The sequence below is a fragment of the Rutidosis leptorrhynchoides genome, chromosome 3 (genome assembly GCF_046630445.1).
Source record: "Rutidosis leptorrhynchoides isolate AG116_Rl617_1_P2 chromosome 3, CSIRO_AGI_Rlap_v1, whole genome shotgun sequence".
Classification (NCBI taxonomy): Eukaryota; Viridiplantae; Streptophyta; class Magnoliopsida; order Asterales; family Asteraceae; genus Rutidosis; species Rutidosis leptorrhynchoides.
The window spans coordinates 217,860,301-217,880,783 of NC_092335.1; positions in this window are offsets into that span (position 1 = coordinate 217,860,301).

The window sequence follows — 20,483 nt, forward strand, 5'->3', positions numbered from 1 at the left end:
CGAACCACTGGTTATCTATGGAGAGAGATGTACCTCGAAGTTGAACCTCATTAGTTGCGTGAAAGCGCAAAAGATTATGAAGAAGGGACGTTTTGCTGTCCTAGCACATGTGAAAGCGGTAGAAACTGAGGAGAAGAGCGTGAACGACGTTCGAATTGTGAACGAATTTTCCGATGTCTTCCCAGAGGAATTGCCTGGATTACCACCACAGAGAGCCGTAGAGTTTCAGATTGATTTAGTGCCAGGAGCAGCACCTGTAGCTCGCGCACCTTATAGACTCGCACCTTCCGAGATGCAAGAATTACAGAGTCAACTACAAGAGCTGTTAGACCGAGGATTTATTCAACCAAGCTTCTCGCCTTGGGGCGCACCTGTGTTGTTTGTGAAGAAGAAGGATGGATCCTTTCGTATGTGTATCGACTACCGTGAGCTCAACAAATTGACAATCAAGAATCGGTATTCTCTTCCACGAATTGACGATCTTTTTGATCAACTACAAGGATCGAGCGTTTATTCAAAGATCGATTTGCGATCCGACTATCACCAGTTGAGGGTGAAGGAAAGTGACGTGATGAAAACTGCATTCAGAACCCGCTATGGTCATTATGAGTTTCTCGTGATGCCATTCGGTTTGACAAATGCACCTGCCGTGTTCATGGACCTCATGAATCGTGTCTGCAAGCAGTACTTGGATAAGTTTGTTATCGTCTTCATAGATGATATCCTCATCTACTCAAAGAGCGAAGAAGAACATGAGCAACACCTCCGGTTAGTGCTTGAACTCTTAAGACAAGAGCAACTTTATGCCAAATTCTCCAAGTGCGAATTTTGGTTGAAGGAAGTACAATTTTTGGGTCATGTTGTAAGCGACCAGGGTATCAAAGTTGATCCCGCCAAGATTGAATCCATCAGCAAGTGGGAGACCCCCACTACTCCGACGCATATTCTCCAATTCCTAGGTCTCGCCTGTTATTACCGAAGATTCATCGAAGGATTTTCTCTGATTGCGCGTCCTTTGACCGCGCTGACTCACAAGGGCAAGAAGTTCATTTGGGAACCCGCACACGAATCAGCATTCCAAACTTTGAAGAAGAAGTTAACCTCCGCACCTATTCTATCACTTCCTGAAGGCAGTGACGACTTTGTTGTTTATTGTGATGCATCGAAGAGTGGTTTTGGTTGTGTACTGATGCAACGATCAAAAGTTATTGCCTATGCCTCCCGCCAATTGAAGATTCACGAGCGGAACTATACTACACATGATCTTGAACTTGGAGCCGTTGTCTTTGCACTTAAATTGTGGAGACATTATTTGTATGGAACTAAGAGCACTATCTTCACCGATCACAAGAGTCTCCAGCACATCTTCGATCAGAAGCAACTGAATATGAGACATCGTCGATGGATCGAGACGCTCAACGACTACGATTGTGAACTCCATTATCACCCTGGCAAGGCCAATGTTGTAGCTGACGCTTTAAGCCGAAAGGAGAGGACGATACCTCTCCGTGTTAGGGCTCTGAACATCACCATTCATTCGAACCTCAACAACCAGATCAGAGTAGCCCAAGATGAGGCTCTCAAGGAGGAGAATATATCTCATGAACATTTGAACATACTTGTCTCTCGATTCGAGGTTAGGGAGTCTGGACTCCGATGTTATGCCGGAAGAATTTGGGTACCTCTTTATGGAGATCTACGGAACCTTATACTTGATGAAGCACATAAATTGAGATATTCAATTCATCCTGGAGTGGGTAAAATGTACCACGACCTTAAAGAACAGTATTGGTGGTCGAATCTTAAGAAGGACGTTGCAACTTATGTTGGGAAGTGTTTGACTTGTTCGAAAGTTAAGGCCGAACAACAGAGACCTTCTGGGTTACTTCAACAGCCGGAAATCTCACAATGGAAGTGGGAAAGGATCACAATGGATTTCATTACTAAGCTGCTGAAGACGGTGGGCGGATACGATACCATTTGGGTTATTGTTGACCGCCTCACCAAATCTGCACACTTCCTAGCGATGAAGGTAACTGATACAATGAAAAGACTTGCCCAATTATACATCAAAGAGGTTGTATCTCGTCATGGTGTACCTTTATCGATCATCTCAGATTGCGATCCCCTTTTGCTTTCAGATTTTGGCGTTCTTTGCAAGAAGCCATGGGAACTCGTCTTGACATGAGTACTGCTTATCATCCTCAGACTGACGGGCAAAGTGAACGAACGATTCAGACCTTGGAGGACATGCTGCGTGCATGTGTCATTGATTTTGGAAAGGCCTGGGAAAGGCATTTTCCACTCGCCGAATTCTCGTACAACAACAGTTATCACTCTAGCATTAATGCTGCACCTTTTGAAGCATTGTATGGCCGTAAGTGCCGATGTCCTATTTGTTGGGCCGAAGTAGGCGAAAAGCAAATCACCGGACCCGAGGTAGTCTACGAAACGACGGAGAAGATTGCTCAGATTCAAGCGAGACTTAAGACTGCCCGTGATCGCCAAAAGAGTTATGCCGATCTTAAACGTAAGGACTTTGAATTTAATGTTGGTGATCGTGTAATGTTGAAGGTTGCACCTTGGAAAGGTGTGATCCGTTTTGGAAAACGTGGAAAGTTGAACCCACGATACATTGGTCCTTTCGAGATCTTGGAACGTGTTGGACCAGTTGCATACCGTTTGGATCTACCAGCACAATTGAGCTCAGTTCATCCTACCTTCCATGTATCGAACTTGAAGAAGTGTCTTGCTGCACCCGAACTTATCATACCATTGGAAGAACTAACTATTGACGACAAACTCCACTTTGTGGAGGAACCTGTTGAAATTATGGATCGTGAGATCAAAACTTTGAAACGCAACAAGATTCTGATTGTACGGGTACGATGGAATGCCAAACGAGGACCTGAGTTTACTTGGGAACGAGAGGATCAAATGATGCGAAAGTATCCTCACCTTTTCCCGACTCCTCCATCTACCTCAGCTTAAATTTCGGGACGAAATTTTCTTTAACAGGTGGGTAATGTAACGACCCTGGAATTTCCAACATTTATTTATTAATAATTATTATTATTAATACGTGTGATTAAACGAATGTATGTTATTACATTTACATGTTGCCTTGATTGCCCGTACTTGACTTTTAAGAGCCCGAAACGTCTTTGTGACACCCGGAACTTTCACGAATAATATTTTTAGATATTATTTACATTCATGATTAAATTTATTAATCATTTTAATTAACTAAGGCTATTAGTTAGTTACTTGGACTTTAATTGGTTTAACTTGTGATTTATTTGAACTTGGACTTTGTTAGTGTAATGGACTCATGTTATTGGACTTCCAAGCCCACCCTACATTATTAGTGGACTTAATTAGCCCAACACTACTTGTAAGTATCAATTAGTTCATGAACTAGTTGGTTAAAGAAGACTTGGAATCTAGTTTCACACCTTCCCCATGCATGCACCCTTAATACCCATCTTTTGTAAGCTTTTCATCCAAGTATCCAACAAACAAACTTCTCCCTCCTAAAATCTGCAGCAAAACCGTGGACTTAGGGCCACCATATGGAGGTTTTGATTTCATTTTTACTTTACTTCTTCATCACTTATTACTCACTCAAACACACACACAAAAATACTTCCAAGTTTACTCTCTTTTCTCTCTTGCTTTTCTCTCAAAACTAGTAAGTAGCAAGATAACTTTTCTCTCCTTTTTACTTCTAAAAACTGAATTCTACATCTTCATCATCATCATTCTTTTATTTAAATGTTACTTGTCTTTGATTACTAGTTATTTAAATCATGTTGTTGTTACTTACTTTGTAGTTTCTTGTTACTTAATTACTAGCTTTCAAGAATCAAACTTACTAGTTTGAATTCTTCATAATATCTTGTGTTTCCAAGAACAAACAAGAACTAAGCTTACTAGTTTATGTTCTACATATGTTGCATCAAAAGATTTAAGTTCATGGTTGTATAAAATCATACTTGTAAGTCATGGAAGTAAACTTAAAGTTTACTTTACTTAAAGATCAACTTTGGTTGAATCTTTAAAAAGTATGAACAACCATGAATCTTTTCTTGTTTATTTAAGTTCACTTCTTCTTGCACTTTAATTTCATGTAGTTAGTTTATATGGTCAAGTACTACAAGTTAGTCTTGATCTCATATCTCTTGAACAAATTAAGTTAACTTTGAAAGTTCAAGAACACACAAATAAGTTTTCCTTAAATATAACTTTGGATCTAGACTTTTGAGACTTGGATCTTCAAGATCAAACTAAGAACTATGTTCTACTACTTATGATCTTGATTAGTTAGTTAACTTTCAAGTTTATAGTTCATGTATGTGTTAGATCTAAGACTTTGATGTAACTTTGGTTCTTCAAACTTCATACAACTCTTAAGTGAGTTGTGCTTCATGTCTTAGACTAGCACTAGGGTTATGATGGTCAAGACTTGGTTAAGATGATGTAGATACATCAATGAGTTGTACACTTGAAGCTATATGCATCAAGGATGAGAACCATGATGAACATCAAGCACCAAGACCACCGGAACCCTTTTAAACTCACTGTTCTGTCCAAAACCTACTGACCTGATGCTTCTGGAACAGACCAGTAGACCTGGACTGTTCTAACCTTGATTTTTAGATATAACGTTTCGAGTAGATAACTTTTCATATAGGACTCTTCTTAATCCGAGTTACGGTTTAGGATTTATGGCCCTCCGATCGTTACTATGTCCTTTAACGTTGTGCAGAAATTTCTGACCTACTCGCACATAGATCGTCGCCACGGTCAAACCAAGACGAGTTTGCTTCTGTAAATTTTACCACACTTAAAGGACTCATATACGGAGCCATGGCCACTGGTCTCACCTTAATTCAGTAAGGGTAGAGGCCGTGGTGACTGACTGAAGTCAGACTTTGTTTTAAACTACTTTCATAAACGAAACCTACTTTACGCCTTTTGTTTAATGATGATTGATGATGACCCTTAAGATCTTAAATACATACTTTTAAACCTATTAAGACGATTTACTGACTTAGTACTATTTGACTTAGGTTGAGGACTTCGGACCATTTACTTGCACACCTTTCCCGACTACTACTTTACCGCTACATATCATTGTGAGTTATAGCATTCCCTTTTTACTTTAACTTATTTTGGGAACTGAGAATACATGCGGATTTTATGTTTTACATACTAGGCACGAGTACTTAAACTTATATATGTGTGGGTTATATAACGGCAGAAACATTCCCTTTGGCTCGGTAACGTTTAATCATTGGTTTTTGAACCGTGAACGCGAATTTTAGATATGGATCCATAGGGTTTGACATCCCCACTCGGGCTAGTAGCGCTAGCATTTAATGAGTGTTTAATACTTTGTAGACATACGCACTTGCCAAGTGTACTTTCAGGGGGTATAAACGTTAAGTTAGTTACCAAGTGCCCACGGTTAACATATACTTTATCATACTGTTTTGAAACGCTCTTTGTAGCACTGAAATCTCGTGGCCTACCTTACATACTGTTATACTTAAACTATAGCTCACCAACCTTTGTGTTGACGTTTTTAAGCATGTATTTCTCAGGTGCTTGAGGTTTTTTCCGCTGTGTACTAGTCGTGCTGTAGAACCCGCTGCTTAGAGTTGTTATCGTATGACTACTTATCTTGCATTCAAACTTATTTACTTTTGAAACTATGTTATGTAACGACTTTTGGGGTCACGTACACTTATTTATTTGCTTCTACTTAGTGAAGCATGCTTTTGAAATGTAAAACATTTGATGTCGATTATGACATCACCTTTTTATCGTGAATGCAACTTCTTTAATTACAGCATATAGTACTTAACCTTGTAATGATCCTGTTGTTGATGATTCGTACACGATGGTTTTGTACGGGGCATCACAACTTGTATGGTACTAAGTTTACCGTTTTCACCGATCACAAGAGTTTACAGCATATCTTTGATCAGAAACAGCTCAACATGAGGTAGAGATGTTGGGTAAAGCTATTGAATGACTACAATTGCGAGATCTGCTATCACCCTGGAAAGGATAATGTTGTTGCTGATGCTTTGAGTAGGAAAGAGAAGGCTAAACCTCTCCGTGTTAGAGCGCTGAATATGACTGTCCGAATGAACCTAATTTCTCAGATACGCGACACACAACTTGAGGCATTGAAAGAAGGGAATATTGCTACCGAGTCACTTAGAGGACTGGATAAGAAATTTGTCGTCAGAGAAGATGAAACCCGATACTTCATAGACAGAATTTGGGTACCGAAGTTTGGTGAATTAAAGGAAATAGTGCTAGATGAGGCACATACGATAACGTATTCTATTCACCCTGAATCCGACAAGATGTATCAAGATCTTAAGGCACTGTACTGGTGGCCTAACATGAAGGGTGGCATCGCTACCTACGTCGGAAAGTGCTTGAATTGCGCTAAGGTCAAGGCTGAACATCAGAAACCGTCAGGACTGCTGACACATCCAGAGATTCCCCAATGGAAGTGGGAATGTATCACCATGGATTTTATCACGAAACTGCCAAAAACGGTGGAAGGTTACGACACCATTTGGGTTGTTGTGGATCATCTCACTAAGTCAGCTCATTTTCTGCTAATTAAAGAGACGGATAAGATGGAGAATTTGGCATATATTACATCAAGGAAGTATTTCTTGATAGGGAGTGCCGATATCTATCATTTCTGACAGGGACATCAGGTTTACATCTAGGTTCTGGCAATCATTGCAAGATGTCATGGGAAATCGTTTAGACATGAACACAGCGTATCACCCACAAACCGATGGACAAAGCGAGAGAACCATCCAAACGCTAGAGGACATGCTGAGAGCGTGTTTTATCAATTTCGGAAATGGATGGGATAAGCATCTACCACTAGTAGAATACTCTTATAACAACAGTTATCACGCAAGCATTAAGGCCGCGCCTTTTGAAGCACTTTATGGCAGGAAGTGCAGATCAACCGTATGTTGGACTGAACTAGGGGATAGTCAATTGACTGGTCCTGAGATCATACATGAAACAAATGAGATGATCGTACAGATTCAAGAGAGGCTAAAGACGGCTCGAAGTCATCAAAAGAGTTACGCCGATATTAGAAGGTGAGATTTGGAATTTCAGGTTGGAGACAAAGTTATGCCCAAAGTATCACCCTGGAAGGGTTTAGTGCATTTTGGTAAGCGAGGCAAGCTAGTCCGAGGTATATTGGACCATTTGAGATTACCGAAAGAATTGGACCGGTAGCGTACAGACTGAAGCTACCGCAAGAACTCTGCGAAGTTCACGACACTTTTCATGTTTCTAACTTGAAGAAATGCTTATAGGACAAAAGTCTGGTAATTCCTTTGGAGGAAATACAAGTTGATCCCAAGCTTCATTTTGTTGAAGAACCTGTTCAGATTATGGATCGTGAGGTCAAGCAGATAAAGCAAAGCAGAATTCCGATAGTTAACGTTCGATGGAACGCCCGTAGAGGACCGAAATTCACGTGGGAGCATGAAGATCAGATGAGACAAAAGTATCCACAACTGTTTCCTGAGGAGACGACTACGACGGACGTGCACTAAAATTTCGGGGTGGGTAATGTAACAAGCCTACTTTTACGTTACTATCGTTACTTGTCCGTTAAATATTTAACGGTGATTACATAGAACTTTATGTGTTTAATTGAATTAAATGCATACTTGATCCTAGTGGATTGCTTGAATTAATATGTTTATATTAATTAGTGAACTTGTTTCGGATATCGAAATACCTAGAAAACGACACGATTAAGTTAATCGCCTAGAAAGCTTTTCAGTTTACGGAACTTAGTAAAACGATAAAATAATTATTTTTAATAATTATTGACTTTAAGAAAAACTTATTCAATTTATTGCTTATTTAATGAATTAAACCCGGTGATTGCGTTTCAACGACTAGTTAACGTTTCGGAGACATGGTACGATTAACGGCACTCGAAACGGACCATGCGCACATGAGTAAATGACCAAACGAGCCCAATGACCACCCCACTTGGGCCATTCGGCCGACCACCACCATCTCCCCTTAATTTTGTTGTTGTGGGTTTATTGGACTTGCAAGGGTGTTGTGATTAGGCCCTAACTATAAATAATTAGCAAGTGACTAGAAACCCTCATTCACCTATTCTGTTTTTGGTAGACTTTCTGCTCCTCTTCCCCCCTCTTGAGCCTTCGACACACACACACACCCCCCCAATACACACACTAAAACTCAAAATTTGATCAAGTCTCGAAGATAAACGTTGTTCCTCTTGTCGTTCTACACGCGTACGTACTAGCAATTCATGTTTTTAAGGTATAATTGATAACCTTAATTTTATTAGATCAGTTTTTTTGTTCAATTTCATAGTGTATTAATGTCTAGTGCTCAATTACATGCGATTAGAGTTGTTGTTTATCGTTAAATTGCTCGATCGTTGACGTTGCTATGAATCACGAATTTGTATGTTATGAATCTAATAAAATGATTTATGTACTGATTTTTTTATTATATCTAGATAGATAGACTCAAAAAATTATTAAGTTTGGACTTTGATTTCGCATGATTTTGTTATCGTATGCTCAAATTATGATTAAAAGAAGTTGTCGTAGCGTAGGGTTTCGCATGATGTACGAATTTTCTGTATTATGTGCTTTGTGAATTAGCTATTTAAATGTGTACCATTGTAATACTTGTTAAAAATCATGTAAATTGGACTTAAGATTTGTGTCAAAAGCTTTTGTAATGCTCTCGGTGTGTCAAAACGAAGATTTGTGTTTTCTAATGAGCTGAAACTGTTTTCGTAGTCACGGGAAATGACCTAACATGAATTATAAGATGATTGAGACTTTGATCTTATGGAATATGATAGTTTATATTTTTCTAAGTATATCTCATTTGCATGTTAGCTTCTAAAAACGTGATTTTCCATGAGTTATATGCACCACCAAATGACATGTCTGATTGTTGTTCGAAAACTGAAGGTCTGACTTGATTGAATTAACTGTACAAATTGGCTACATGAAAGTCTTTGGTTATTTTACTACTAAAACTTTGAAGTGTCTGGAGTAAGCTCCAATTAGCCGTTCGTTGGCCTACTGAGATGTTTGACTTTAGTTGACCACTTTGACCGAGTTGACTTTTGGTTTGACTTTAGTTGACTTGCTTGGACTAGTTGACTTTTACTTGCTTATTGAGTCAGTCTGAGCACTAGGACTATGCGTACACTATGAGTTGACATAGTATGACCTATGTATTTACTTAAAATGACCTATTTAACTAGGTTGCATTTTTTGGCCGTGATTGTCCGACTACCGAACGGATTTTACTAAGATATTTTTTAGTGCTTTGTTAAGGCGAGTCTACAGTCCCTACTACGTTTTACATGGGATGAGATAACATGATTTTTCTAATGTTTTACATATTAGGCACGAGTAACTTAAACGATATACATATGATTTCAAGCCAGAAATCCCTTAGCTTGATTATATTAATTACTTTACGTAAGCTCGACTTATAGGGACGGTACCGTTAGGTTTGAAAAACCTCGTCTCTAAGTACGGGGTGCTTATTCTGTTGTAACTTGTACACTTGATCGGTGTATGCTTAGAAAGGGTAAAAGGAAGACGTGTAGCGCTTTAGCTCTCCGCAGGGTTAAAGCCTTATAATCAAGTACTCATGCTAATGTATAATTTTTACGATGCTTTTATTTCAGAAATCTCGTGGCCTAACCTACGATAAATGTTTTACTAAACATGTAGATTCACTCAACGTTTTTCGTTGACCTTTTGCATGTTTTTATCTCAGGTCCTTAGAGGTAATGCTTCCGCTAGCTGAGGTTACTTTGATTGCTTGTTTGTTGCTAGTTCTAGAATGTTGTCCAGCATGCTTTTGATATGACTTATTTCAAGAACATATATTCGGATTGAAACCCGTTTGTTTCAAATAATGTTTTGGATACTTATGTTGGATATTTATGTCAACTGCTTTTCAGATTTATTTCTTAAATAAATGACTTTACTTTTGAAATTTAATGCGAATACTTGTCGGAAACGTCTCATATGGAGGGCGTGACCGTTAACTGTGGGACCAGAGTAAATACGCCATTTGTGGATTCTGACGGGTATCGCAACTATATATATATATATATATATATATATATATATATATATATATATATATATATATATATATATATATATATATATATATATATATATATATATATATATATATATATATATATATATATAATATTCTATAAAAGCTAACATATTTTTATTTGGACTATTTAAATTGTTGTTTTATTAAATGTAAATCATAAAGATGAGTATCGTATCGTAACATCGTAATTTTTTTTATTTACAATGGATGTAATTAAACATGTAATATACTAAACACGCAATATATGTTTACACTTAATCACTGCTGTTGCCTAATTAAAAACAAATTATAATATTGTTTATACGAAACATCACAGTTCACAACTGTGTCGAACATAACTTCAAAACGCTGCAGCACTCAACCCACTAACATGTGACAACCCGGAAATTTCTGAACAAATTTAAACTTTATCTTTATATTATTCCGACATGATAAGCAAAGTTTGTTGATAAGGAAAGTTTGTTAAGTAAAATCTCAAGAATTTTAAACTGTGTTCATACATTCATTTAACCTCGACCAAATTCCGACGATTCACGAACCATTATATAAATGGATATGATTATATATATGTGTATATATTATAACTTGAGAATATTAACAAAGTATTAAACGTATAATACTTTACATGAACGTACTTGTTTCAATATGTTTATCGGTGAAATTAGAAGATAATATCAAATGATTGATTTATCAGATACATTGTATGATTACGGGTCTCTGTGGAGAGGTCCACTTTGATTTAGGAAATCTTTCCATTTTAATGGTATTTGGAATAAATGGTAAAGTGATTTACATGAAAGTTTAAATGTGTCAATTAACGAGATCTAGACAAAAGTTAGTGGAGATTCCTGCTTAACTTTCAATGCATGCTTTACAATGATTGTCTCATGTCTTTGTTAAGATAATTATTTAGTTTTCATATTATTGAAAACGTTTAAGATATAGGTGGAACCTTTTAAAGAATGAATTTGAATATATATAATAAGTCGGAATGTTAATTGTTAGAACTATATATATACATAACTTGCATCATGTATTTAAAATGTGTTTATGTATATTATATTAGTTAAGTAAACTATAGTAACACTCGCTTATGTGATTCGATTAATATGTAGATAGGATAACTAGTACGTTTAAGAAAAATGCTAGTACATAAATGAACTATACTTAGTTAAGTTTTAAAATGAAAACGTTATATGATATAATAATTTCTATTATGTAAACATTATGTGACATAACCATTGTTAAATATTTAAATGGTTTTAAATTATATAATGGTCTTTGAAATACATTTAGTTTTGAAAAATTATATATTATATTATTAAATAAATATTTCAAATTTATAATTCGAAATGAAAGTATATATATATATATATATATATATATTTTACAACGTAATAAGATTTAATATTAATTTTATTTATAAAATGTTTTATTTAAAATAGTACTATTATATATATATATATATATATATATATATATATATATATATATATATATGCATATGTATATATAATGAGATGTCGATTTATGGAAGCAAATGACCAAAAAACTCAAATGAATAAGTTACACTTTGAGTAAGATAGTTTTTCATTGATTTGAGTCTTGTTATGTATAAAGGTACATTACACGAAACATAAAATACTAGTTTTCTAAGCGTACAAAAATGCGTTCGAGAAACCAGAACCGGAACATAAGTCGAGTGGCAACGTACGAGTCATCGGAATGAAATTTACAAATCAACTATGCACGAGAATATAATATAATATTTAATTAATTCTAAAGATTAAATATATTATATATTAAATAATATATATATGTGTACATGAAATGGTGTCGGTAGCATAATTTAAAATGAATGTGGCCAGAGAAATGAAACCATGCGATCGCATGGCCATTTCTATTCAGCCCCATGCGATCGCATGGTGGGGTTAGGTGGGTGAGATGTGCTATAAAATTAAATGAATTCGGGATCAGTTTGTTTATCTATCTCTTGCACACTCTTTCTGTATTTATATTATTATTATAATTATTATTATTATAATTATTATTATTATTATTATTATTATTATTATTATTATTAATATTATTATTATTATTATTAATCATATTATTATTATTAGTAGTAGCATTATTATTAGTATACATAAAATACTACGACGAGGTCATGAGCGAGTTATTTCAAAACGGGTTTTATGAGCTGGATAGAGCTAAGGAAATTATGGGTTATAGCTATGGAGGTTATGGGTATTATTCGCGGATATGGTCGTGAGGTCAAACTAGTGTTTATCATCTCCGTTACGTTTACGTACCTTTCCTTCAATATTGAATCTCAATATTTATACGTGAACATTCATAACTTAACTTTTATATATTAATAGTGTATCCCTGACTAGTGCTCGAGTATATAGGATTATGCATGCTTGTATATTTAATTTTTGTCGTTAGATAGTTTTGATGAATTATGAATTTGGTACATATACTACTGAGATAAGGTTTATGATATGCATGTCGTTGGAAAGCTGGCGAAAAATTAATAACTTTTCATTTAGAAAGTGTATGGTTTCGATGAACGGATTAAAAGATATAGTCAATTGAATTATCTATAATTTTATGTATTATTATTAAAATGATTATTATTATTACTATCGTCGTTATCGTTATCGTCATCATTATCGTTATCGTTATCGTTATAGTTATCGTTATCATTATCATCGTTATTATCGTCATTATTATTATTATTATCTAATAATCAATATTATTATTATTATTATTATTATTATTATTATTATTATTATTATTATTATTATTATTATTATTATTATTATTATTATTAAAATAATTAATATTTTTATCAAAACTATCATTTTACTATTTTTATCGTTATTATTATTATTATTACAAAGTAATACCACTGTTACTTATTATTGTTATTATCGATATTATTTTATCAAATAAACATGTGATACAAAGATATTTTTACCACACGTAATATAATTACATTAATATTACATACCACTATATTTTTATGTGAACTTTATAAATCTTAATATTTAAGATATATAAAAGTATATTTTTATCATATATAAATTTTAAATATAAATTCTTATTAACAAATGACTTTTATTAATTACTCTAATAAAATCTGATAGATATATTTTAAATATATAAAACGACTATATTTATGTTACATAAATTTAAGAAATCTTTTTGAATCAAATTGATTTTTTTGTTGTTGACTTATGCATGATAATCTCGAGCATTAGGATTGTGATACACTACGACTTGACCTAAATTGATCAACATATATTGACCAACATACAAATATATATACTTAATTTAGGTTCGTGAATCCGAGGTCAACCTTGCACTTGTTCAATGCCGTCATATGTATATTTACTACAAAATACAGTATAGTAAGTTTCATTACTCCCTTTTTAAATGCTTTTGCAAAATATATTTTTGGGACTGAGAATACATGCGCTGCATTTATAAATGTTTGACGAAATAGACACAAGTACTCGAAAATTACATTCTATGGTTGGATTATCGAATCGAATATCACCTTTTTAGCTTGGTAGCCTAAGAATTAGGGAACAGACACCCTAATTGACGCGAATCCTAAAGGTAGATCTACAGGCACTAACTCCCCCCATACTGGAAAATGGTATGCTTTAGTACTTCAAGTTTATATTATACAGACGAGTTTCTGTTTGGGGATATTCTATATGCATTATGTTAATGTCGGTTACCAGGTGTTCAATCCATATGAATGATTTTTAAACACTTGCGAGTGTATGATTATTGAATAAAGGAAATCTTGTGGTCTATTAAAATTATGGAAATGATTGATTACGATAAACTAATGAACTCACCAACCTTTTGGTTGACACTTTAAAGCATGTTTATTCTCAGGTATTAAGGAAATCTTTCGTTGTGCATTTGCTCATTTTAAAGATATTACTTAGAATCATTCATGGCATATTTCAAAAGACGTTGCATTTAAGTCGTTGAGTTCAATAGAGATTATTATTAAGTAAATGACATATTAGGTCATTTATAAGTTGGATATTATGAAATGGTATACATGCATGTCAACTTTTGATGTAATGAAAGGTTGTCTTTTAAAAATGAATGCAATATTTGTAAAATGTATTAATCAAGCATAGAATAATCGGGTCGGGTTCGGTCCATGCTTGACATCGATAAGGGGGATTTAAGGGTCAATTGAGTTTAACTCTCTGGTCTGGAGTACTGTGAATAACCCCTTGCGAGATGATGATCTCAACAGGGGTGGTTAAACGTTAGACCCACCATCAGCGGGTAGTCCGGTACTTGATGGCTCGCGCAATAGGGTAGGATTTATGTTCGAGGAACGTTACCTATATATCAAGGATGTCTAGTGAAGTGCTATAAGTCCGGTAGCGCTGGTAAGAGTGGCACTGTATAGACAGCCCGACTGATCCGTACGAATACACTAAAAATAGTATGTGTGTAATCTTCTGAAAGGAACCAACCCCCTGCCTTGTGATTCGAGTCCGTTATTTATAGCTACAGTGCTGTTCGTTCATTGGAGCCACGTGTTCTACGTTACTTTTTCGCCTGTACTGCCTGGTAACCTCATGGAGGGGACCAGGGAACAGTACTACTACCTTTTTTCCTGCCTGTCAGCCTTTCGTACAGAGGCCGTGACAAGTATAGGACACATCACCTTCTTCCTGCACGCCATCATCTAGTTGGCGCACATAGCGCACTTTTACTTGCGCCAAGAGTGCAGAAGCGCGGAGGGTATGCGCACGGTGCAAGTGTGATGCGCAACACGAGCCAATCGGGTATGTGTATCATTAAGTCCCCCCAGTTTGATATTATGCGCAAGAATTGCGCATGGTGTCGAACTCAACTGTTATTAATTCCATGACAGGTGTGACGTGACAGCCGTCATATCACCCGTCACGTCGCATTAAATTCTCTTCTGACACGTGTACGGTCAAGATCCGTCATGGCTGTCCCTTTCCTTCCTATAAATAGAACATTCTTCATTCATTTTTCACTTTTCACTCTCCTTTCTCCCATTATGGCTTATCGCGCTGACTTTTCTAACGTCAGTTCTATTCCTTCATCCATCACCGCCGAATATGTAGCGCATATCTCCAAGCGCTATCCTCCTATGAGATCTCTATCGCCTACAGTTCCTGATCGCTTATACCGGGCCAACCGCGCTCCTAGCGAAAAGGTGGCTATTTATAGTGTGGTTTTTGAGCGGGGGAATATGCGCATTCCGCCCACGAACTTCATCTTGCGTATACTTTCCCATTTCAATATTGGCGTGGGGCAGCTGGATCCTGACAGCGCCTATCGTCTTGTTGTTTTTCAGATGTGGTGTAGGGTGCACGACTTTATTCCTACTGTGAATTTGTTCAAGAACATTTTTTCGTTTGAGCGGCTTGATATAGGTTGGTTCTCTTTTCGTGACAATGTTTGCTTCATTGACGCTCCCTTGGAGGAGATTCCTCACGACTGGAAAGAGCGATACTTCTTTGTGGATGACATCTTCATTCCGTTGGAGTTCTCGAATGCGAGTGCATGGCAATATAGTTTTGATGATAGTTTAAACGTGGCGCCGCCTTTGAGTTCAAGCGAGAAGTCGATGTTGGATAAGTGCATAGGTCGCGTACTTCCCTTACGCGCGTATAGCAATAATATATTGTATGCTGGAGGGATATCCAAACATTGGCCGGATCCCAACTACTACCCTCACTTCAGTCGTCATTTGCAAGGTATGCAAACTCTTTACCCTCTTTTATTCTTTATCTTCCATAACGCTCTTATCCCTTTGTTGACAGCGATTTCTTTTGCCGAGTACCTTGAGTTTTCTTCTTCTTCCTCTGTAGTGGTAGATCGCATGCTTTTAGGAAAAGGATTTTCTGCAAAGCGTCCTGTAGCCGCAGCTTCTACCTCTGGCCCTTCGCGCAAGAAAAAGAAGAAGAAGGTTGTGGCTCAATACGCTTACTTGCCCAAACGATGCCCTCATGGGAAAGTCATTCCTCCATCTCGTGACGTGCCTGTTTCGAAGAAGCGCAAAAGACCTGTTGCTTTTTCCTCCTCAAAGCGCGCTCGTACTGGTATTGTAACGACCCTACTTTTTCCGTTATCTTTTACCGTTAATTATTTAACGACCGTTAACTGTTATTTGTACCACGTCATTTCTATGACCTATATTATTATTTTTGTAATAATATATTAATTATTATGTGTTATGTGAATATTTGTATTCATATTTTTAAGCTATACGTTTCTACGTGTCGTGGATTTCTATCCTGCGAATCTTTTCGATTTTCAAACCAACGGTCAGACTTTTGAGATTTTCGAATCTCAATTATTTTAAATATGATATTTTGATGTCATATGAATATATATATAGTGTTTATATATTTTATTTGTCGCGTGTACGTTATCTCTCCGAATATTTAATCGCGTAGTAGCGTTTTCGCATTTCGGGCTTCGTTCAGGCATTCGGGCCATAAGGAATTTATCATTGGACAAAATTGGCCCACTAAGGGGCCCACCCTACCCCCATTCAGCTGAAATATCCCAAGGGAGGGGTGTATAGCCTCACTTTTCTCTCATTTTTGTAATTACACTCACTTTTAGCAATTTGTCACAAAACCTAGTTACTAGTTTTCTCTCAAAGTTCTTCTTCCTCCTCTTTTCTCCCGTTCATGGCTGCCACCACCATCATCATATACATCATCATCTTCCATTAAAATCAAGCTTGGAATTTAGGGCTTTTAACATCAACGGATTTCTCTCGTTCTCCTCTACACGTTCATATCATTTGATTATTGATTAGGGTATAAACCCTAACCCTAACTTTTTGATTATTCTTTAATTTTTTTGTTTTTGTATGTTATTTTGATAGTATGATACTTATATGTTATTGTATTGTTGATTGTATGCATAGAATTACTCATAAACACATGTTTTCGGTTTGATAAAATTGGGAAAGCAGCTATTTCGTGTATTTCTGATATTTTAACTGTTATAAAAGTTAAAATAAAGTATCTAGATGAGTTCCTCTCATCAAGACATTAATTTTAGACTCCGGATCCATGTCGTTTCGATTCCCGGAGCCCTAGATATGATCAAAGTGGTATTTTGTTAAGATTGAAATGTGATATTGGTATGAACCAGGTTTGGTCCGACTTTGTGACCATATTTGGTGACTTTAGGGTGTGTTAGTGTGTTAGGATAAATGATGGGACGAACTTTCATGTTCGGGTCATCTAAATCCGAGCCACGAATCACCCGTTGCGTCTAAAACACGATTTTGATTTAATTAAAGTTTCAAGTGATGTCTTGGCTGGTCACCATGACTTGTGGGCTGTTCATGGTGTGTTCTTGAGTGTACCGAAGTGTCGGGTGGTTTGATTAGGCGGAGATATATGTAAGGCTCGCCGAAAACCGACACCTGGGGCTCAAGATACGACCCGATGAACTTTTGATTTAAAACTTGTGATTAATTATTAAACTTATGATATAAATAATGAATTTCATTATCATTTAATTACTTATGATATAAAAAGTAATTATTATAATTTAAGACTGATGATATATATTTATTATATCATTTAATTATTACTTATGATTTAATAATTATAATTAGAAACTTATGATATGATTAATAATTCATTATTAATTAATAATACTTATGATATGATTTAAAATTTATTATTAATTAATAATACTTATATTATGACTAATATTTAATTAATTAATTAATTACTTATGTTATATTAATTATATCATTTAAACTTATATTAACTTTAATAATTCATATTAATTTAATTAAACTTATGTTATGACATAATTAGACATATTTAACTTTAATCAACATTATAACTTACATTATTATTACAACTTACACTTTTAAAATTAACGTTGACTATGTTTGACCAAGGTTGACTTTTGAGTTGACTTTCGGTTGACTTTGACTTTCAGTTGACTTTTGTTGACTTTCTAAATAAGAAAACTTTCCTAACTTAAAACTTTCTAAAAATAGAAACTTTCTAAATTTGGAAACTTTCCAAAAATAGAAACTTTCCAAAAATAGAAACTTTCCTAAAATAGAAACTTTCCTAAAATATAAACTTTCCAAAAATAGAAACTTTCCAAAAATGGAAACCTGCTAAAAATAGAAACTTTCTAAAAATAGAAACTGTGTGTCCGTACGCTGTTTCGATAAAACCGTTGCATGTTGAGTATTGTTCTATGTCTACTTGCAACATGTACCATAGCTATCATACTAAGACTTGGTCTAAGTTAGTTATTTATATCGACCTGCTTTATTTATAGGTCGGCGTTGTGATCATTCCTGATCACTTTACTTCGATTGCTGTTCTCTTATTTGTGTGGTTACTTCGTTTGCTATTAAGGTGAGTTATAGTCCCACTTTTCTATTTTAAATCTTTTGGGATGAGAATACATGCAATTTATTTATATTTTGGACACAAGTGGAAGTTGGTTTAAATTATTCATTGTGAGTTGAACAAAAATATTCCCTAGTCTGGTAACTGTAATCACTGGTTTCTACTAGTGAACGCGAATCCTACGGATAGATCTATCGGGTTTGACAACCCCATTTCGAGCTAGTCGCGCTAGCAATTTATAATCGGAATGTTTAGTACTTCGTAATTTGTTGTAGATACACTTGTTCGGTGTATATTATTTATTGTGTTTGGCAAGGATAAATAAATGGTTAAGTGGTTACCAGGTGGCTCACGGTAAATGGAATAATGTTTTTATGTTTTTTCTAGCATAAAATTTTGTGGTCCAAAAAGGAGTTTTTATGTTTTCAAACATAAATTTTTACGGTTTAAATTAAATATTGTTTGCAATATTAAACCTATAATTCACTCAACATTTTTGTTGACAGTTACTCGCATGTTTTATTCTCAGGTTCATGATTGATTGCTTCCGCTGTGCTTAGTGAGTCTGCATATTTATGATGGCAGCTTTTGTTAAACAATAACTTGCATTCTCTTTTGATTCATTTAATAGTGGATGCTGTTGACTTTGTTTTGGTCAACTTTTGGTTAAGTAATAATGTATGATTTTTCTAAACTTACATATTTTGATAGGTTTCCTTTTTAAGAAATCATTTTTAAATAAAGAATGCAAGGTTATTTATTAAATTCATATAGAGTTATGATCAAGCTGTGGGACCAAGATAACGATGGTCGTCAAGTGTACTTTGACAGGTCGTTAAAGTTGGTATCAGAACTTTGGTTGTAGGGAATTAGGCTGCATTGATGTCGTCACCCCGAGTCAATAGGGTGCATTAGTGAGTCTAGTCTGCAGCCCGGCCTATAATGTATTATTATATATGATTATTTGTATCGTATTAGTATGTATATTGTTATCATACATACATCTGGTTATGTTCTAAATCCGGGAGGAACTCCCATTCTGATTTAAACATATTCTCCGACACATGCGAGTTTATCATTATAAGAACACCTCAGAAAGTGAAACCGAGGGATGTCATTCTTGACTTCTAAAATTCTAGACATTTCTATGTCATCTATTATGGTTATGTATATAACGTTTGAGTTATATTACGTGAGATGTCATTCTTGACTTCTAAATGCTCGGCATTTCAATGTCAGCTATTATGTTTAGGTATATAACATTCTTGTTATATTACGTGCCTTTGTGCCGATGTGCCTGTGTGCTTTGGTTTTTAACCAGAAAATGTCATTCTTGACTTTCAGAGATTTTTGATACTTCGAAGACATTTCTATGTCATCGTTACTCCTATTCGTTACTTATGATGTTTTGTCTCTTATGCTATCTTTAGCACATTGTTTAAGAAACTGTTTTAGAGAAATTGTGTGGAAATTCGAGGTTGATCGCATGTCCTGACCTCATGTAGTGCTATTGGAATGGAACTATGAATTAGTGAAATATAATGGCGTCAGGCCAACGTGATTATATTACGTTAAATCATAAAGAAGTCCCAATATTGTGACATGAGGAATAGAAAGCGAGTCAAAGAAAATTTTTACACTACTCATTTAGAAGTTCCGATGTATTACATGGGTAGGGAAAACATTCATTATCTTATTTGTTGATATACGAAAAGCTCGTTTTAACCGGATTATCTATCTCATGCTCTATCCTTCATAACTCACTTGTTAGCAACAGCTTCGCTCCGGAACAGTTTTGGCCCAAGGACTTATGTCCTGATATTAGTCAAAACAACATTTAACTCA